This window comes from Periplaneta americana, chromosome 1, assembly GCF_040183065.1.
Source record: "Periplaneta americana isolate PAMFEO1 chromosome 1, P.americana_PAMFEO1_priV1, whole genome shotgun sequence".
In the NCBI taxonomy this organism is placed as follows: domain Eukaryota; kingdom Metazoa; phylum Arthropoda; class Insecta; order Blattodea; family Blattidae; genus Periplaneta; species Periplaneta americana.
In genome coordinates, this window is record NC_091117.1 from 186785687 (window position 1) to 186808997 (window position 23311).

The 23311-nt window shown below is 36.4% G+C and overlaps 1 protein-coding gene across 1 annotated transcript in view; it reads right to left on the reverse strand.

Annotated features, from left to right (window-relative positions):
• Window positions 1-23311, reverse strand: part of LOC138695250 (calponin homology domain-containing protein DDB_G0272472-like) — a 227161-nt gene that overhangs the window by 196027 nt on the left and 7823 nt on the right. The window lies entirely within an intron of this gene.

Consider the following 23311-nt stretch of genomic DNA (forward strand, 5'->3'; position numbering starts at 1 on the left):
ATGTATTCTGACGAAGCCTAAAATTGTATGTCTAATGGCCAAATAAATTTAATTGAATTGAATTTGAATTGAATTGAATTGAATATAACTGTAGGAGTATTATAGATATAAATATATGGAAAGAGGTAATAAAATAGGAAATTTAGGAGTGAAGCGAAGAGAAAGAGATAAATACGTAAATAAACAGAGGATAGAATAGCAGAAAAAAGTGATGTAAATGTTATAAAATAGAGATAAGGAAATGTAAACAATTCAGGAGAAAATAGCTGGAAAAAAATGATTAAGAGTAGGTAGATTTTAGAGTAGATAAGAAAATAAATAAATAATGTGAATTATTAAGTAAAGAAATATGCGATATTTAATACGAAAGCGAGGAATGGGAGAGAGACAGTCTTGGTATGAGAGAGAATAGAAGAGGATAGATAGGGAAGGGTATATAGTAATTTAGTTAAAACAGAAGAATAGAAAGTAATCAAGAAACACTTGGCAAATTAATATATTAATAGAAACGAGTGATATGTATTAAACAGATGGTGGATAAATAAGCAGAAATGTGATGATCCATTGTAAAGTCGGCTGAAAATTAAATATCGTATCGTATCGTATCATATATCATATCATAACATATCATATCATATCATATATAATTTTTTTAGTTGGTTATTTAACGACGCTATATCAACTACGAGGTTATTTAGCGTCGATGAGATTGATGATAGTGAGATGGTATTTGGCGAGATGAGGCCGAGGATTCGCCATAGATTACCTGGAATTCACCTTACGGTTGGGGAAAACCGCGGAAAAAACCCAACCAGGTAATCAGCCCAAGCGGGGATCGAACCCGCGCCCGAACGCAACTTCAGACTGGCAGGCAAGCGCCTTAACCGACTGAGCCACGCCGGTGGTTCATATATTATATCATGTGGTATGGTATCATATCATATCATATCATATCTCATATATCATATCATATCATATCATATCATATCATATCATATCATATCATATCATATCATATCATATCATATCATATCATATCATATCATATCATATCATATCATATCATATAACTATCTGTATTAAATAAATAATTACATCTCAGTGACTGTGTAAATGAATAACTACTGTACATCAATGACTTCATAACTGAATAATTATTTAACTAACTAGGTGATCAGATGAATGACTGTATAAGTAACTAGCTTAGTGACTAACTGAATAACTACATAAGTATCTGATTAAATATTTGCATAACTGACTGTCTGTACAACTGAATAACTGTGTAACTGACTTTATCGCTAAGGCCCAGTTGTACGAACACGGAATAAAGTCCTGTTAAAATTAATTCCACGGTTACGCGAGAAAGATGTTGTACAAGCTCAGAATAGTGCATTCTTCGGAGGATATCTTCCGAATAAGCTATTCTATGCTTTCAGTCGCTGTTAAATTGTTATCTAGAGAATAAATTACAAAATGGCAGCATTAGACATGAATCTCTGATACTGATTATGAGTTACTATATAATATATTTTTGAGAACGCGGAAACAAAAGAAAATGAGGCATAATAGACCTGATGTATGAAATGAGTATGACAATGAAGAATTTCTGGCAAGATTTAGACTAAAAATGGATACTGTTTTAAGCGTACTGGAGTAAAATTAACCAATGATGATTTGGAACACATGACAGAGAGGTAAAATAGTTCACATTATCATCATTGTAAAGAATGCTATCTTTTTAGTAATTAAAATTAAATTTTAAACAAATTCATTAAGCAATATTGCAATATTATAATATCAGTATCACGATCTGTATATTCCTGTACGTGAGCATTAGACTACAGACTCTGATGCTCTTATCTTTTGAAAGACTTTATGACTTTTGACCACTTTCTTTTCTAGAACTTCATTATAAGCTGATTTTCCAATTTCTAATAAAGTATTGGTGGCTACTTTCGCTGATGACACTGCTATCCTTGCTTCACGTGAAGATCCATCAACAGCATTTGAAAATCTGCAGAATGAATTGAAAGTAACAGAAGACTGGCTAACTAAATGGAGAATACAAGCGAGTGAAAACAAATCAGTTCATGTTACTTTCGGAACCAGAACTAAAAACTGTCCTCCTGTAACACTTTACAACAAAGAACTTCCCGAAGCAGACGATGTTAAATGTTTAGGCATGCATTTAGATCGCCGATTAACATGGCGTAAACATATTGAAACTAAACGTAAAGAATTAAATTTTAAAACATCAAAAATATATTGGTTATTGGGACCTAAATCAAAACTGTCATTAGAAAATAAACTTGTTTATAAAGTCATACTAAAACCAATCTGGACATACGGCATCCAACTGTGGGGAACTACTAGCAACTCAAACATTGAAATACTGCAGAGGTATCAGTCTAAAACTTTACGTTCCATTGTCACTGCACCATGGTATGTACGTAATGATGTCATTCATCATGACCTAAACATTTCATATGTGAAAGAAGAAATCTCTAAGTTCAGCAAAAAATACCTGCAACGATTAAATCAACATCCCAATCATCATGCATTAAATTTGCTGGATAATAGTCAAACAATAAGAAGACTTAATAGGACCAATGCTCTTGACCTTCCATTCATTTTTACTACAGCTATTTAAAACATTATTTTTCTTTTGGAGTGTTGTCATGGGATAACATCTCCACTCATGTCATATTCTTTTATAATATTTACTTATTGTCTATTGTAGACAGATTGTAAATGTAGTTATAAGTGTTAAATAAAAAAATAACCTTATTATAGTCATTCACTAATTCAGGTGGCCCAAATTTTGTTTCAGAATTTATACATAATTTACTGCCCAATCAACCGCGTGAGACTGAGTATGTGATTAACTAATTCACTCTCTGACAGTGTATTGACTAACTAAAGGTTATGTTGGTCAACACTGAGTTTCGGCCGAATTTAACTTCCATAAAAGATCTATATTCAATGCTATAGAGGTCGAATGGATCTCAAAGCCGTTCTGAAAGTTATGAAATTAAAAAATATCCTCTCCACCTGAGATTTAACCTAGACTCTTTGAGTTGTCAGTCGCTGTATGAGCATAGATATCTCGGCTCCGGTTATTAAAGGCGTTTCGGAGTCACTTTTCCCTTCACCCTTACTGAACAGCACCCACGACCCTTCTTCCCCTACTTGTAATACATCTTCGCGGTCCCTCGTGCAATACGTTGAAGAGCCCGTGGGTGTGGCCGCAGCCAATTACTCGGCGCTCTTCAATTTTTCTGAAAGCTTGATCATCTTGCTCGCGCCAGATGTCGACCCATTACTCCTAGACATGCACCCCCAGTTATGTGGTTGACTTAGCCAAGTTTTTCCGACTTTTTCACCCTCTATAAGATAATGAAATGATTATGTCGGTTAAGTAGAGAGAGATAGTGCTTCCGACCAATATTTAACTTCGGATATCGTAACCAATAAATCTGTCATAACTTGTAATTTATTATACTATCAAGGCAGAAACTTAAAATAAAGTTAACAGGACTTCAAAAACATTGTGGAAACGTTCTCAGCTGACAAGGGATACACCAGGACGTAGATTACGTCACCCAATTTCGGTTGTATTGCTTTGAATGATTTATTTTAGTTTCGGTTTACATAGAGAGTATGGTATATATTATTTTAATGTACCGAAGTACATATGATATTTCCATGCAGATATTCTGCGTCATCATAGGATGAAAGAGTAATGGAACGGAGAAAAATTCTCTCCGGCACCGGGATTTGAACCCGGGTTTTCAGCTCTACGTGCTGATGCTTTATCCACTAAGCCACACCGGATGCCCATCCCGGTGTCGGACAGAATCGTCTCAGTTTAATTTCCAACTCTTGGGTTCCCTCTAGTGGCCGCCCTCTGCACTACGCCATAGATGTCTATGAACGTAGGACTGAAGTCCACACATGTGCTGAGGTGCACTCGTTATGAGTGACTAGTTGGCCGGGATCCGACGGAATAAGCGCCGTCTTAAATCACGAAGCGATTTACGCATATCATATATATTATTTTAATGTACCGAAGTACATATGATATTTCCATGCAGATATTCTGAGTCATCATACGATGAAAGAGTAGGCCTAATGGAACGGAGAAAAATTCTCTCCCGGTGCCGGAGAGAATTTTTCTCCGTTCCATTACTCTTTCATCGTATTGCAGAACTTGCAATCAAAAATTATACGAGTGGCCTCACAGGTCTGTAGCTGCTTTCGATGCCAAGATATTGCCGAGAGATCGCGCGTCACAGCTAATTTTATACTTCGGCGCCCCGTCCATGGTTCAAACATTTCTTCAAAATAATCAGACCATTCTGGACTACACTTGTTTCACGGACGAGGCGTGGTTTCACCTGTCGGGATACATAAATAATCAAAATTCCCGTATTTGGGCTAGTGAAAACCCCCAAATGATACACGAAGAGCCGCTTCATTCAGAAAAGATTGGTGTTTGGTGTCCAATAGCTCGGCGGCGATTGTTCCCATCTTCTTCAATACAACCATCGCAACAAATGAATACCTTGAAATATTCAATATGTTTGTAAATCAACTGTACGACCAGGAACTCACCATGGGATATTTTCAACAAGATTGTGCGACATGCCACACATCAATCGTCAGCATGGCCGAAATTCAGTCCTTTTTCGGTGGCCACGTCATTTCGAAAGGGCTTTGGCCGCCGCGCTCGCCCGACCTGACATCACCTGCATCTTTCACAAAGGAAGAATCCATATCATTTAACAAGCACAGTTTGTTCATCATGCAGTATATCTTCATCTAGTTGCAGCCTTAGTTTTTGTTTAATACTTAAAATTTCTTCCACTTTTGGTGTACAACCTCAAGTATGTAGACTGAGGAATATTTAAAATTTTCCACATTATCTTCAGCTGCTCTGAATTGAAGGTTAAAATGTCCCACAAAATAGAGAAAAATCCCTTTTAGCATATATGATAAAAGCCGTTTTCACAAGTTCTCAGACTCATTTAATAAAATTACCGGGCACAAGTATGACCGGTAAGGGGTTGATACTGGCCACCGTCTTATGTTGACATCCGCCAAAATTTCCGGCCTTGCCAGTGAAATACCGGCTTGTTGGCAACCCTAGTACCAGGGTATTAACTTCCTTGGATCAAAGGCGACCAGCACGTGTTGTTTCAAAAGGTGGGAGCCTCAACATTCCGCCATCCTATGGACCAGGCCTGCACAAGGTTTGCGCTCTCCGAGCCGGCTCACAGCTCATGAGCGGAATGCAGATATTAGCTGCGCTCTGTATAAGGGTGGACTGGAGAAGGGGTGTGTCTCGTACAAAATATACACAAAAGGAAGTACTATTACGAGTGCTTATGAAATGAATTCCCTTCAGTGTTTGCAAAACTATGTTGGACTATTATTAATTAATAAAGAAATATTTATTTTACAGAAGTAATAGAAATTCTATAGCTACTTAAATGTACAATATCATTTTGTTATATTTTTATTTATCAGTACATCAAAACGAGGTTTTATGCTGTTGGCAGCTGAAAGGAACAGTAGCCTAATGATCATAATGAAACATCAGTTACAGATGTTCGATGTCTGCCTTTATTAAAGTTGATTATAGAAAACAGTTGCTCACAAATGAAGAGTCCACTGCAAGAATGATGGATGTCACTTTTTTGTCGAAAATGAACCAAGACTGTCAATGCATAGCTTAAGACATATAGAATGTACATAGAGAGTTACATGGCATTAACACTGATAGTCATTGTCCAGTAATGATCGGAAAATCACAGTTAAGCTTTGAGAGCTAAGCATTTCAAACTTTCAATTGCTTCTCCTGCAAAATGTATTCCAAATGACATCCATCATTCTTGCAGTGGACTCTTCAAATATAAATGTTGAGCCAAACATAGCAATCATTTTCACAGCCAGCCTGTGTAGTCGTGGACATTATTGCTAATGTTTAGTCTTGTAAAATTCAACCAGGCTAGCAGTATTATTCAAACGATCTTTAGCTCTTAGGTCACATTGAAGATCAATAAGTTTGAGCTGTAAATCGTTAAATGTTAAATGTTATGTTTCGTCTTTTAGATTCCTCCATACTGTACTGTAGCAGTAGGTAAGCAACGTGAAACAGTTCCTGAGAATAGGCCTACACACTGCACTCCACTAGATAACTGAGTGGTCGTTTCCCTCTCTTCTACCCATAGCAAGTCTATGTTATTCTGACGTATTTTCCTCTCCGTTTCGGTAAGTAGTAAACACCGCTCTCCCGTTCCGAAGGAGCGCGCGCGCTCGTTGAGCGCTGTTTGTGCAGGCCTGCAATAGATCATTCGGGGCACATAATGGGATAGTTTCGCTTTGCTAAACGAACATGAAATAAATTCGCTTACCGTGTCTTATTCACTCTGAAATGTTGCATTAAAATCCCCTTCACCAGAAACCTGAACACAACGTCGACCACCGTGGAAACTTTAATTAAATCCGAAACTTTTCAGTCTCAAAAACAGATAAACTCAATATACAGTGGGTACTTAATTTGGAGATTTGAACATAAAAATATTTATTCAAAGATGATAGGCTTTGTACTTCATAGAGGTATTTAGCTAGAACAACAATGGAATTACCGAGAGTATCTACGTATTTCCACGACAGATGTCACTGAAAACGCAAGGGTGCATTTGTATAGAAGTTAAGCCGCTTGCTATTCTCTCCGGATCTTACTTAATCATCAAACGCCAATCAATATAATCTCTATTATTCATAACTGGGATTCTATTTACAATGTCCGAGAAGCAGAAGATAATCTGGAACTCAGCAGTGAGCCTTCCGTGCATGATTCGTCTATTGAACTGAAATTCCCGGATAGAATTGTTGAGAGGCATTTTAAAACACTCGAACGTCGAAAATGCGTAGGATGCAGCAACTAACGGTACAACAAAAGACAAGCGATTGTCAGGAGATTATTTATAGAAGTGCAACTGTCTAATTTCTCAACATTGAAGTTACCTGCTAAAAATTGTTAGCTTCATTTAATGTTCAAATATAGCTGAACACGGGAAATGCGTAGAATGTAGTTACTAAAAATGTAACAAAAGATAGAACATTTGTACTTAAACATTCAAAAGAAGACAAACAGAATTCTAATCACTTATGCCAACAATATTAAAAAGGGCTGTTTTTAGTTAAAAGTTTGTCAGTTGTAGCACAGCAAACATACTGTACATAGAAAGTGAAAACAAATAAGACACAATTTGTGTACAAAGAATTCATTGAAATATGACAAAATCACATTTATAGACACGAATGACAACTGTAGGAAAAATATATTAATAATGATGTACTCTCTAATTCTTGGAAAGTTTCAGTTATGCGTTTGATGTGAAAAAATAACCATAAGAAAACAAGGCTAGAAACATGTTATATATTATATGATACATTCGTTAACAAAAAGAATTAACCGAAATCAATTAAGTTGATAGAATTTATAAATTGAACAATGTCTACAAACGAATAAACAATTAATGTGAAAAGATACTGACACAACTTCCGAAATATAAGAAAGTGGACAGAAATTGGTGATAGAATCAACAATATTATACCTAAAGAAATTTTTAAGACAACATTGATAAGAAGAATTACATCTTATTTACAAGCATTGAGCATTATGACGTGTTCCGTCTGCATTGTTAGAAGGATATCTGAACTGATTTTAGAGCTTTGTAAGTAGGGATTCTTCCCGGACATGTGGTTAAAATGCACAAGACCACTACTCAAGATAAAATAGTACGAATAGAAACTCACTCCCTAAAATACTGTGTAGTGTCAAAAATGTCCACTTCCCTACCGAAAAATTAACTCCTGATGGGTAAATTTTAACACAAATAAACCGGCACTTTAACAGCAGGGAAATAATGAAACAGAGTTTTAATATTGCCGCATGTTTTCTTTCTTTCAATAGTTTAAATCTTCTTCTAATTCAAAATAACGTGTCTTAATTATTAAAAGTTCTAAGTTCCGAATGTTTTTATTTATTCCAGTACCGTAATTGAATGTCCAGTACTGTAAATTCCTCTACATGAAATTAATAAAAGATTTATATATTGTTTTGCATATATGCTTACACAGAAATGAACATTTTATCAGTATTCTGTCACAGACTCGCTTGAATTCTTCTATATAGGCAGTCATAAACATTTTCCAAAAAATTCAAGTATGAAATGAAATTGTCGAAGAGAAACTAGGTATGTTACTATACTACCATAAAATATGTATGCATAATGACGGTACAGGTATCACAAATGTCGACGGTCGTTCACGAAAATCAATACGTGACGTCAGCTCTGACATTCCTTCAACACTACGAGACAGATGGTAATGAATTCCTCAACACTTTTCACCCTGACGATGGAACATGGATTTCATACAAGAATATAGAAATAAAAGAATAATCAATACTGTGAATGCACACAGATTCATCCAACCAAATCAAAGCAAACAAGAAAATAGCCATTTGAAGTCAAAGGCTTAAGACCCGTATTTTTAAATAGAACAAATGTGTTACCGGTCAGTTTTTTGAAATGAAGATCCACAATTAATAGCAAATGCCACAAGATGACATAAAATGTTGCTACGGGCAATAAAAAACAAAATACGTGGTCTGTTAACTTCAGATGCTGTACTCTTGCATAATAGAATACAACCTCACATGACACAACGCACTCTTGAGCAGCTTATTCAAGTGAAACGTGTTCGACCCTGCATCATACAGCACCAATCTGGGTCTTAGGGATTATCGTATCTTTTCTGCACCTCAAATTGTTCCTACGAGCAAGGTAAGAACGTTTCATGAATGACTAGGACCTGGAAGTAGCGGTGTAGATGAAGACATTAAAAACTTCGTAATGCTATGAGAAATATATCAATTGTTGTGGTGAATACAAAGATGAATAAATAATGCTTATATAAAATAAGCCATTTGCATTACTTTTCTTTCTTATTAATGGTCGACCGGACCTTATTTTCCGAACGACTCGTATTTCTTTTATAGTTTGCAATGTTTGTAAACAACTTTGCAAATATATACATAGACGTACTTCTATTTTTTACCTCATTCTATAATTTTCGTTAATTTATATTACATTTAATGTAGTCTATAGTTCTTGCATCAGTAATGTACCTTTGAAAAGTGGAACAAGTACAAAATTATACAAAAATATATCATACTTAATTATTATGTAGTAAGTAGATTAATTTTATTTAAAAGTATAAACAGCTCAACAATTCAGTAGAAGATACAGTGTAAATATGAAGACTTTTGTTAATAATGTTTTAAAACAGTTCTCTTGGTTTTTCAAAGCTTGGAGGTTATTAATAGACATTGCATTGAAGGCTGTAATACATGAACAGTTAACTCTTTAATTATAATAGCTGCGACAGAAGGTATAGGAAGAACCGATTTGTGTCTTGTATTAATATTATGAATGTTCTGATACTAGTAAATAAATATATCTCGATTTTTTACATAAAACATGGTCAGGGAAAGAATTTACTAACAATGTAAGATAAATGCAAATCTAGTCTTTCAGGTAAAGCTCCCTGTAAAGCAGATTTGAATAATTTCAAGGGAAAGACTAGATTTGCATAATATATACGTCACTGTGTACGTTAACAGAAAACCACAATTCCAAGTCACACAGAGATTGTGTGCACTCGATGTGGGTCTCTGCCGTTTCGTCAGCCCACGCGAGTTGTGTGGATATAAAGGAAAAAGTTGAGACGGTGTCGGGTGGAGTTCCCGGGTAGCTCAGTTGGTAAGAGCGCTGGTACGTTCAACCAGAGGTCTCGGAATCGATACCCGGCCCCGGAACAATTTTTCCCTTGAAATTATTCAATGTAAGATAAAGGTCTCTCAATTTTAGAAAATCTTTTTAAATTTTATCCTTTATGCACATTTGTCCTTATACTTAGGCTTTATTTTCTAAAATATAAACATATTTACCTTCCGGTGAGATAACTCAATATTAATCCACATTTCAATTACACAAACAAAATGTGTCCAGTATGAGTATGCCATTTTAAGGGTGTTTACACCGCCAGTAGAAGATAATTATTTTAATGCATACCACGCAGAATTCAGTTTATGAGTAATACATTCTATGTGTGCTTTCAATTTCAAAAGCTGATCCAATTTCAAACCAAGAAATTTTATGCTTATAGATTCTATGAGATCGATTCCATTTTCCATTTAATCTAATATTATAGGAAAACTGAGCACTATTATGTGTTCTAAATTTGATTACATTGCTTCTGTCAATATTAAGCGGCAGTTTATTTGCATCAAACCATTCATTAACTTCACATACGTTGTAACTACTTTTATTACTCTGTGTGTTGCATCGTCAAACGTTTGGAAATAATATGAAGTTACTACAATTTTATTAACAAGCTAATACTAAAATTATTACCGCATTTTATTAATATTAAATTTATTTGTTTACTGTTTTTTATAGTATAGGTTTCATTCCTTTTTTCCAATTACATGTTTCATATATATATATATATATATATATATATATATATATATATATATATATTCGTGAGTATGGTACACTGGCATTCAATGATATTTGACCTCCAAATTTTCTGATCGTGTAAGCGAACTTTCTAACCACAGAACCAAAGATATAAGAAATTAACAAACTCTGAAATAGTTCCGCTAGTTCTCAATAGGTGGCTTTATTATTGGGGCTGGTAAAAAGTATTTGGAAAACTTTTTATGTAGATTAAATATAAATTATTCCCATAACTGACAGTATCAGCGATTTCCCGCCAAATCTAGTGTTTTTTTACAATTATTAGAGAGTGGTAAAAGTTTTAATTTTATAATGCGGTTATATTTATGTATTATTACAACACAGAACTGCACGCATTGTATTCTTCACCTGACATAATTAGGAACATTAAATGCAGACGTTTATGATGGACAGGGCATGTAGCACGTATGAGCGAATCCAGAAATGCATATAGAGTGTTAGTTGGGAGGCCGCAGAGAAAAAGACCTTTAGGGAGACTGAGACATAGGTGGGAGGATAATATGAAAATGGATTTGAGGGAGGTGGGATATGATGATAGAGAATGGATTAATCTTGCTAAGGATAGGGACCAATGACGGGCTTATGTGAGGGCGGCAATGAACCTCCGGGTTCCTTAAAAGCCAGTTAGTAAGTAAGTATTTCTGTATTATTGGCGACGCTGACGGTTACCTTCGCCATCTATTCATAGAAGTAATAACTAAAGAAGCAACACTTAGACGAATAAATGATCGATCACTATCGATTAAAGTCTGTGCGTTGTATCGTGTCTCACTATGAAAAAAGAGAGAAAGGAGATATGGCTTACTTCGTCTGTATTGTTATGGCAATGGGGGAGTGGAGCGATGCCGTCCATCCATCCAGTGGCGGAAGGGACTAGTTGATACATTCTGTAGCGCAAAATAAAATAACAAAATATCCCTCTTCGTACTGTATAGTTCCGTCACTGAGCTTGTCTTTCAGGAAACTGAGTTCCGGTAGCCTGTACAATAACAAGGTTTTGAAAGGAATTCTGAAAATTTACAACCCTCCTATAATCTCCACCCTCATTTGACGGGACTTGGTTTTATTGCTATTGAGACAAGATAAACCTTACCAAGTATAGTAGGGGTCACGTATCTTTGAACGCCAGTGTACACTTTGCACTTTATCCTGACAGCCTTTAAATAAAGGAAGTTTTAATAGTAATGAATAACAATAATTACTCATGTGTGCCTAATCGTACTTATGTTCATTAAAAATCTATAAGACCCAGTCTCCATTCGCCCGTTGGCGTAACAATATACAGGGTGTTCTAAAAAGTCTCCAATATATAAAGAGGATGTTTGCCATCGCTGCAAGAGCAGCATAGCTTCCACTGTGAGCTCCTGGGCAAGAAACATCATGATTCTATTCAACAGATACGAAACTAATACGTAGTGAAAAATGGTTGCATTCTCTTCCCTCATTTGCTTCTTTCCAAAGAGCTCGCAGTGATGGTAAACATTTGCTCATTTCTCAGAATATATTAATTTTATGAGCCATGTTTGTAGGACTTTCATTTCTTGTTTTGATGCATACTACCTCCTCTCTAAAAATATTGGTACTTTTTTCAGAACACCTTGTATAAATACATCACTGACCACAATGATAGAAGATTCCCGCCTAAAAAACACATTTTTTATCCTGTAATAACTCCTACCACTTAGCATAATGAGAAACACACATACATGGCGATAACAACAGATTAATAGAACACATTCGCATGCAGACATGTTGGGTAAACTTCCTTTCTGCTATCTAAAATCTCGTCTGTGGTTATAGCGAAAACGCCCTCACAGTACAAAAAACTGTATAACATCGTACGAACTCGATTTGCAGTGCTTGTGGGTGTACGAAATAAAGTTACGAACAATCTGCTCAACATCTAAGGAGTAGCGTTGATGTTGCATGAAATCTTCGGAAATCGGTTCGAATTCACATGCAAGTTTATCCCTTGTCAATGTGATGTACTGTTTTGTCGTAGACAGTCTCGGAATCTTGTCGATACCAAATGAGTCCCACTCTGTATTCATATAGTGTCAAGCTGAGAAAAAATCCACATACGGACTTAATCTCACTTCTTTCTTTCAGGACTATAATCACCATGCAATAATAGGGATGTAAAGGCGGTGATGGTGACAGAAACTGATGATGTTAATGGTGATGGTCGTAGTAGTAGTAGTAGTAGTAGTAGTAGTAGTAGTAGTAGTAGTAGTAGTAGTAGTAGTAGTAGTAGTAGTAATAGTAGTAGTAGTAAAAGTGATATGGTAGTAGTTTTCTTAACGAAGTTTTCAACTAGGCCTACAAAGTTTATCCAGAGTCAAAATTTTACGTGGGCGAGAAATGGCCAATATATTTTGTCTGGAGCCCTCTGATAGGGGAAAGGTTCTTTTACGTACCGAAAAAGTATATCAGACTTCCAAGCTTTACCTCCTTCCTGGAAAAATCTATGCTATGGATTTTATTGCCAAAATCCATCATCTTCGTCTCGATTTCAACGCGCAAATCTCTCAACCTGCGGCTAGCACTGCTAATGCACCATTTCTAACACTAATACTATAATATATAAATAATATTAGTTGTAGGGTTAGAGGTGAAATAAAAATAGCAAACATCAAAACAAACAGTACTGAAAATGGATATTCCGCATTTATGTATAGCTCGCGCAAGGAACGATTACCGAAAAGCAATGGTGGCGTTGCTGTCTGCTTTGACTTGTGTATGTAGGCACGCCGAGGAGGCAGACCGATGGAAGTACTGTCTCTTCTAAGAAGATAAACAAATGAGGACATAGCTGTGGAAATAAAGAACGTAGCAAGAGAAAAATTCGAAGCTAATTAAACGCGCAACATATGTTTACGAATTAAATAATAATACCGTGCGATACAAGACACGTATTCATATGAAGAGTCCACTGCAAGAATGATGGATGTCACTTTCTTGTCGAAAATGAACCAAGACTGTCAATGCATAGCTTAAGACATATAGAATGTACATAGAGGGTTATATGGCATCAACACTGATAGTCATTGTCTAGTAATGATCGGAAAATCACAGTTAAGCTTTGAGCGCTAAGCATTTCAAACTTTCAATTGCTTCTCCTGCAAAATGTATTCCAAATGACATCCATCATCTTGCAGTGAACTCTTCATATGCAATGGAACAAACTAAAGTCGTAATGTGACTATCACAACGCAAGACAGATTCTATCGATGTCATTTCTCTTCCGACTGTAGTCTTGAATATCATTCAAGTTATCTAGGGACCTTTCCTGTCGCCCGCTCTTCCTTTTCGCATTGTTTCATTCGCATTCCTTCCGTCGGTATTCCCTGCTTGCTAGATCTATAAATACCAATTCAGAATCCGCACTCGAGCGCTTTAATCAACTCGAACGTAAACATTTCTTTGTAAAACAAAATTCCGTGATCATTGAGGCCTTTCTAAATACGAAACACATGTCCAAAATGCTTTGTGTTATTTCCTATACAACATTCTTAACATCCAGATAGATTTTCAAAAATGTTTGCAAATATAATGGTTGCTGCATTTGGTGAAAGAAATGCACAACCTGTTCTCGTAATTCTACAATAATTATTGTCGGTGTATTCTCCATAAGGACGGCTTCTGTAACAATACCCCATACGCATGCATCGGGTGGTGTAAGATCAGATGAATGAGGAAAATGTGTCCCATGGGAAATTACACGTTCCCCAAAGTGTTCCTGGAGCAAAGCGAGTGTGTATATGGCCGTGTGGCAGGTGAGAAGGCTTCCTGTACGGCTTGTGAAACATTTCACGAAAACCATCAAAAACGTGTTTCAAACTTGGGCCATTTGCACGTGCAAGTCCGTATGAATGGAAATAATATTCAACAAGGAAGACTTTTCCTCTGTTGTGAGAATCATAATTTCAGCACCAAGCCAGGCGCTGACGGTACCACATGTCTAAATATTCTGAAAAATAAATAATTCGGGATAGGCAAATATGCACAGTAGTCGAGCTACAATTAAGCACCGCGTGCAATAATGGGGTAAGTAGATACGATATGCATTCATGCTTACCCCATTAATGCACGTGGGTGCTCAATTTCAGTAGGCTATTTTTCTTTTGGCGCATACTATATTAGAGATAATAGTAGTAGTAACAGTATTTATAGTAGTAGTAGCAATGCCGTGTCTCTGGCTCAAGCGCTAGTGCGTTGGTGTCTTCAGCCCAGGCGGTCCTGGTTCGAACCCCCGCCAGGTCATGATGGAAATTGTACTGAACAAAGCAGACTTTGCAGAGGGATTTGTTCAGAGTATTCCTGTGTCCCTCTATTATTGTACAAACATTTTCCACAGCCTCTCATTTCAGCTATCTATAGGGCTGTGTGTGTGTTTTTTTTTTGGTACTAACGATATACGCGAAACGTGTTAAAACTTAATGTTATGCATGGAAAATGCAAATGCCTTAATGAAAGTCCAAAATGAAGTTAAATACACCCGCGAATTTTCGCGAAAAAGATAGAAACTCACGAAATTACTTCATAATCACGATACTTTCAACAACAACAAAATAAAAACAGGTTTTTATGGAGAATTCACATGAAAAACAACTCTTTCTTCCAAATAAAACGTAACAATTTTCTTCGTTATAAAATATACATGAACATTTCTACATTATTTGATCGTTCAACATTACAAGCTGGCAATGATGTAATCATAGTTTCAGAGACTACGTCCAGGGAGCAGCACAAGCAGACAACGGTCATTTCTCTTTCCCACAACAATTGCCTTCATGAGATCAAGAAGGCAGTGCCGTCACCTCCTCACAGTCGAATGAAATTTAATTATGAATTTAATTAATGACGCGAACAATTTTCTGTTAGTTTCAAAGGAGTTGTTTCAATAGGCCTAATAATAATAATAATAATAATAATAATAATAATAATAATAATAATAATAATAATATAAAAAACGTGATTTTATTTTTTAAAGTTTTTTTTAGGGTGCCAAATATACACGAAATTGTTTGTTTCTTTAAGAAATATAAATCGAAATTAAACCACTTTAATCAGCAATGTCAGGGTAAAATAATCACCATAAAATCACATTCCTAATCACCTACAGTAATTAAAAATAAGTTGGGATGTAGTTTTTGAGGTAGTACTACAGGTTTCCGATGCTAAATCGCCGGAAATTACCCAGCAATTCTGCTTCAATTGGTTGAGGAAAAACCCTGGAAAAAAACCCCGACCAGGATTTGAACCCGGGTCATTACGTGCTGACCATTACTCTACAGCGGTGGATATTTCAGGGGTTATTCTTCGAGATATTTCAAACAAAAAGTTTAATTCAATTTTGCTCATTTTTGCTTCTATCTTACAATTTTTTCTCGAAAAGGAAGCAAAAACGAGCAAAATTGTATTGAACTTGTTTGTTTCAAATATCTCAAAGAATAACCGCCTGAAAATAATGACATTGGTCACGGTTAACCCTATATATTCATTTCAGTGATATTTTGTATCTGTCAGTCCGAACTTTGCTTGAGTAATCCCGTAATTCTTCTTCAAATACTCTGTGTAGTATACCAAAAACTAGCTTAAGAACAAAGGTGAAACTAGAGTCATATTATTATGCGATAGCATACTATTATTGCACACATTTCGCGCTCAACGGTCGGCAAATGTAACGATTTTTGACACTAAACAGATACACTGGAATAGGCCTATAGTGAGTTAGCCAATAGTAGCGACAACTATAAGCTCCTAATTAAACAATAAGCCTACTGTGATGTCATCAAGGATTGGAATAGGGGCTATGACAAGGAATTTACTACAGCTTGCTGTCAGAACTGTATAAACACAGTAACAGACATTCTAAATCAATATAACTCTATTTATTTATATCTGCACTTAATGATGTTTATACATAGTAAGAAGGGGGAATTTGGTAAACTAATATTATACATAAGAAACATACAATATATATGACACAGTTGTATGAACACTTTTAATACAACTGTGATATATATGTTGTATGTTTCTCATCTAACCCATGAACACTGTTTAATTGACCTTATATGTGAGATTTTAATATTATAAAAATAATCCGTGACGCCAAATGGAGGGTCAAAGCTGTTGTTTCAATTAATACTAACATACCGAAAACTAAATACATTAGCACCTCTATTATCCGTGGTAATGAAGGTGGACTGAATGGTTAATCGAAAAAGTCGGTTAATCCATACCATAAAAGATTTTCATAAATTAAGTGCATAATACTTTGGCCTACAATTTCGTAATTTCCTTCGTGATCTTGTGTTCAACGTGCAATGTAGTCGATCAGGGGTTCATAAAGTTCGGTTGTTAATGACGAGTTTTTAAGGGCTAAGAGTTGATGGTTGATGATTTTCTGCGGAAAGATAGGAACAGTAGAAATCTCATATTATAGATTTGCATACTTTATACAATTTATCCTTTTTTTATTAAATCGCATAGAGTTGTCACGCCAATCTCCTACTCTGAAGCAACATTAATCACAATTTCTCCTTTCCCAAACCTCTCAATTAGTTGTAATTTTTTTCGGTAATTAACACAACACGTTTTCTTTTGACAACTGTAGTAAATATTTTGAATAGAAGTTATACAGTAATTACTTATTTACAAATGGCTTTTAAGGAGCCCGAAGGTTCATTGCCGCTCTCGCATAAGCCCGCCATCGGTCCCTATCCTGTGCAAGATTAATCCAGTCTCTATCATCATCATATACCACCTCCCTCAAATCCATTTTAATATTATCTTCCTATCTACGTCTCGGCCTTCCCAAAGGTCTTTTTCCCTCCGGACTCCCAACTAACACTCTGTATACATTTCTGGATTCGCCCATACGTGCTACATGCCCTGCCCATCTCAAACGTCTGGATTTAATGTTCCTAATTATGTCAGGTGAAGAATACAGTGCATCAGCTCTGCGTTGTGTAACTTTCTCCATTCTCCTGTAACTTCATCCCCCTTAGCCCCAAATATTTTCCTAAGAACCTTATTCTCAAACACCCTTAATCTCTGTTCCTCTCTCAAAGTGAGAGTCCAAGTTTCACAACCATACAGAACAACCGGTAATATAACTGTTTTATAAATTCTAACTTTCACATTTTTTGACAGAAGACTAGATGACAAAAGATTTTCAACCGTATAATAAGAGGCATTTCCCATATTTATTCTGCGTTTAATTTCCTCCTGAGTGTCATTTATATTTGTTACTGTTGCTCCAAGATATTTGAATTTTTCCACCTCTTCGAAAGATAAATCTCCAATTTTTATATTTCCATTTCGTAGAATATTCTGGTCACGAGACATAATCATATACTTCGTCTTTGGGGTTTACTTCCAAACCTATCGCTTTACTTGCTTCAAGTAAAACTTCCGTGTTTTCCATAATCGTTTGTAGATTTTCTCCTAACATATTCACGTCATCTGTATAGACAAGAAGCTGATGTAACCCGTTCAATTCCAAACCCTCTGTGTTATCCTGAACTTTCCTAATGGCATATTCTAGAGCGAAGTTAAAAAGTAAAGGTGATAGTGCATCGCCTTGCTTTAGCTCACAGTGAATTGGAGAAGTATCAGACAGAAACTGGCCTACACGGACTCTGTATATAGTACGGTAACTCTAATAGTAAAGATCAGAATTGAATGGTACACGGGTTTGTGGACGTTCTTCAGGTAATTTCTTTGGAAGCTGGTAGTGGCTATTTTACAAGTAACTATTTCTGTTGCCGATAGCGAAGCATTTCTACTAGGCTACATATTGTGTATGGGTAAAGGCTTGTAATAACCTTCTGTAGAAAAAGTACGTAGAAACATAATTTACAGCACTTCGTATTTTTTTTCTGCAGAAGAAGGGGGAAAAAAAGGAGCTAGAAAAAATCAGATAATGCCACAATCGGTTAATTGGGTGATGGATAATCGGGGTTCTACTGTACATCATTTTCCGACCGAGCGGGATGGACCAGAATACTGTAGGCTTCACGTCCTTATGTCTCAGCAGATTTCGACGATCACCCAACCAGTACGAAGGTAACGTGTTCAGCACGACGATCCCCCCAGCCGTTGTAGCTGGCCTACGAAATCGCACAGTAGCTCCCCAATTTCATTACGATACTGCGTGGGCACCGATCCTATTCACTGGTCGAGATTTCTTTTTCAATGAAGACTCGAACTGGCGTTCATTCCATTTCCAGAGCATGACACCTTAGACTGGAAACATTATGGAAACTGCGACACACATTTTATAGGTCACGGTGACCTACAAGATAGCGGAAGGTCAAGGTTCCCTCTTTCGCAGACAATGGGCATTACTAGCATTAGGAATGTCGATCTTGTGTGTTCGCCACCTTTATCCCCAGGCTAATATCCCGGGTAGTGATTTATGTTAGAGGATATGTAAATCCCAGTGCCATGGTGCGACCGGAACGATTATGTCAACTGAAGAGAGTCATGATTCGGTCGGTAATTTAACTCACGACCTTCGCACCTTAACCACTACCCTACAGCGGGGCACTGGTACACATTTTATAGCTTATTACAACCAACAAGAACCTCAACTTTACAGTGGCTCATATTATGGGAGTATCATTGTATGTCTGCTTAATGTGAGGTGTCTAATCTCTTCAGAGGTATGATTATCCCAGAAGAATCCATCGTTCATGATCAAGTTTTAGTCCAGTTATGCCGAAATATTTCACTGAATTACAAATTTTATGTGCAGGCGGAAGAATAAAATGACATAACTTCGCAATGAATTGACCGATTATTATGAAACAAGTTCTGGCTGTATTATCTTAGTGTAGGTATATTATATATAGTAATCTCAGACCTCAAGTGAATAAAATAAAAAATGTAAATAACATATCCCTAAAATCGCTCACAAAATGTTAATAATTGTATATTTATGAATACTTAACCTATTCAGACATTGTGAAGTCGAAATAGATGATTATTGATTACTGCAATAAAGAAATCGAATGTTATTCAGTAATGCCAATTGAGAAAAGCGAAATACAGGTTTATTTATTTTTTATTGGGTTATTTTACGACGCTGTATCAACATCTAGGTTATTTATCGTCTGAATGAAATGAAGGTGATAATGCCGGTGAAATGAGTCCGGGGTCCAGCACCGAAAGTTACCCAGCATTTGCTCAAATTGGGTTGAGGGAAAACGCCGGAAAAAACCTCAACCGAGTAACTTGCCCCGACCGGTATTCGAACCCGGGCCACCTGGTTTCGCGGCCAGACGCGCTGACCGTTACTCCACAAGTGTGGACAATACAGGTTTTAAAATGTTAATTACACGTACTGCGCTTTTCTCTTGTTATTATAACAGAAACACGTTTTCATTATCTGCTGAAATCATAATTTAATTTAAACACTTTATAGTATAATTACAAATAACCTGATTAATGCATTAACTAAATCAACAATTGTTATGAAGGAGTGTCATTTTCTTTAGATATAATGCACATGGTGTTAGAAGATGAAGATGCAGATGTGGAAGTGGGATTTCACACTTTATTTACTTAGAAACAGTTGGCAACACTGATTAAACAAAAGAACGACCATGCGATAAATTGATAGTGATAAATCGAGCTGCAGAAATTATCGCGATGTATGGCTGTGATTGGTTGGAATTCAAAATTTCGTTACACTTCATTGGCCGAAAATAGAATGACATCATATAAACGAAATAGTCATAATAATTTCGCAAAATGAAAAATAAATTAGTACAGTAATGCGTTCACGAATTTAACAAAACAGGTCCCACACTGCGGTGCATCTATCTGCCCCGTCAACATCCAGGGAGTATTATACCACTGTTTATTTCACCTGGGCCCTCCCCGTCCAAACTCACAGGCAGTAGTGTACTGCAGCGGGCCTCACTAGACTCTCTAGGACAAGGAGTCCCCGGCCGTGGGACAAGATGTTGGGACCAAGCAACACTCATTCAAGCAGTTGGATGAAAGTTGTGTGCTCTACCCTTTTAACCCTGACACTTCACACCAGGGTTTAAGCCACAGTCGCATTTGTCGCATTTTGTTAATGCAACAAACTTTCAATGTACAAAAATGCGACAACCACATTGGACATCAGAAACGAAGATGGTAATGGAGAAAATGAAATCAGAGATGTGTTTGAACTAATCTGAATTTAAATGAAATTCTAATGGCATGGGCAATGTTCAAAAAGGTATTGAGCAATAGATGTTCAGGAATTGATTTCAAAGAGTAGGTGTAATTCATGTAAGTTAAGTGAACAATTTCTTCTAATTGGTTTATATAATTCCATCGCATGCTGTAAATTGTGAGCGGGGATTTAGTTGCATGAATCTTGTAAAAACTGGAATTAGAAACCGCCTTTCAGTAAGATGAGTTAGCACTCTGCTAACAATAAATCTTGAAGGGCCTAACAGTAAAGAACTCCAATGCTTAGAGTGCCCATAAAATAACGTATTTTAATGTGATGTAAATTCAGCAGTAATTGATTGTAAACATACTGCGTCTAATGATTTACTTCCATACTGTAAGTATATCTAGAGTGTGATAAGATAGATTGAAAGTAATAAAACTCCAAGAAACAAATTACATAAGCTTTTGTTTCTGCATACTTTATTAATAATTGTATCCTTCTGCACAATTATTTATAATATTGCACAAACATTTCGCAATTTACACAAATATAATTTTTCATTTGTGCATTTTTGCGACAATTATTTATTTTCTAGCTTAAACCTTGCTTCATACCTATCAAGAGTGACATCTGCCACGTCTATGGCTAAAGTTATAGCGCGTTAGTCTTCCATCCAGACCGTTCGGGTTCGATTCTCGGCAGGTCATGATAAAATAAGTGATGAACGAAGCACACGCTGCACAGTTTTTCTCGTGTTATGCCCGTTTCCCTCTATCTTTACATTACACCAACAGTCTCCACACTTATCCTTACACTTATCATCTGAAACAGTAAAAATAGGCTGGATGACGTCTTGGATATAATTCGGGTTTCCGTTGCTGATATAGGATAGGGCTTTGGAAACTGGGCCTTGAGGCTTACCGGGTACTCGTCTGAGGATGGTACATAGGCAAAATGGCTTATCTGTCAGCATCGGATTCACGAATGGCGCCCAGGCTACCTGTCGGTCTTGAACCATCATCTCATAAGACGCACAATGGGCCAAAGGAAGCCGGGCCGGATACGGTGTCGAGAAACGAAACCAAGCCAAGACTGGATATGAACTCGAGAGCCACAGTCTACTAACCCTTGACATAATCCGCACTTGTTGGGCCTCTCTTGTTGCCGACAATCCCATTACACATCTGCATACTGCAAGAGGTTGTGCAACACAATGTACCGTCCATATCCTCCTCTTGAGCTGCATATTGACAGTCGGATTAAGAATGCGTGAAAACGTACTTTTCTGACCTCACGTAAGTCTTCATACTTTCACTTATAGGCCTATAGACCGGAACTAACCTTAGTGTATCCTTGAATGATTTTAGAAATCACGGTTCTGAGTTCTAGTTTCTCGAAAGGCATAGTGAACGACCGCCGACATTCTCTGTGTCGTTCTGGTTCAATTTTTAGAGTCCCAGCAGGTGTCGTCTAGTACTACGTTGGAAAAATCTGAAAAAATGTTTGTACCTATCTCTAAACGAAGAATGGACAATTAAACATTTTGTCCATATCAGGTAAAATTGGTAAAAATAATGTAGTAGATCAGTGGTTCCCATACATTTCAAAGGCGCAACCCAAATTTTGGGAGAGACTTCTGTTTGAGATCCCCACTATCGTACCATTCGAAAAATACAAATTCCTCCAAAATTGAAAACAACGACAATTTTTTTCAAAATAGAGTCCATCGTTATGTTTACTCCATTCCAAAGGAATTCCAAAATATATCCGTAAGTCAGGTTGGAAAAAAAGTCCAAATGTGAACTTCCGGTAAAACCTTTGAAAATTAAGATAGCCCTGGTTACATAAGATACAAATTTCATTAACTATTTTAAATATTAAAAAATATTGATATATTTTTTAATAATAATTGGAAATGTTTACGGTTTTCTTATTTAAAAATGGCAAATTGAAACATTTTTGGCAGCTATTCAAACACACAAATAGTATTTTTTATATTTCACATTTCAATATTATATTATAGAGTTTTAATCATACTTTATTTCTTTTATGATGTAAGAAATGAAACTCGATTTAATTTAATTGAACAGACAGACATAGAAACAGATCTAGTGACGATTCTGTCCCTAAAAAATATCGCGCATAGATTTAATATAAGGGAGCCAGAATGTCGTATCACAGCAACGAGACTGGGAACACAAGATACGGATGGCATGTTTCAACTATTTTCCTTCCTCTAGCTTCTTGTTACATCGCTTCTTACATTAAATTTCTTATCTCAACACTCATACGTTAATGGCGGTTACTTAACATAATTTCACTTTTCATCACGTGACATAAGATATCTCGTAACTAGATGTAACTATAACTCATTGAACATTGTAGCTACATCTTGGCAAGTTCTCAGATGTCAAGAAGATTTTTGTATTGATTCAGACGAGTCTGGCGGCCATTTGGCTAAATGTGGTACACGAAATCAAAATGAAAGATGAAGAATTTATACGTACCGCAC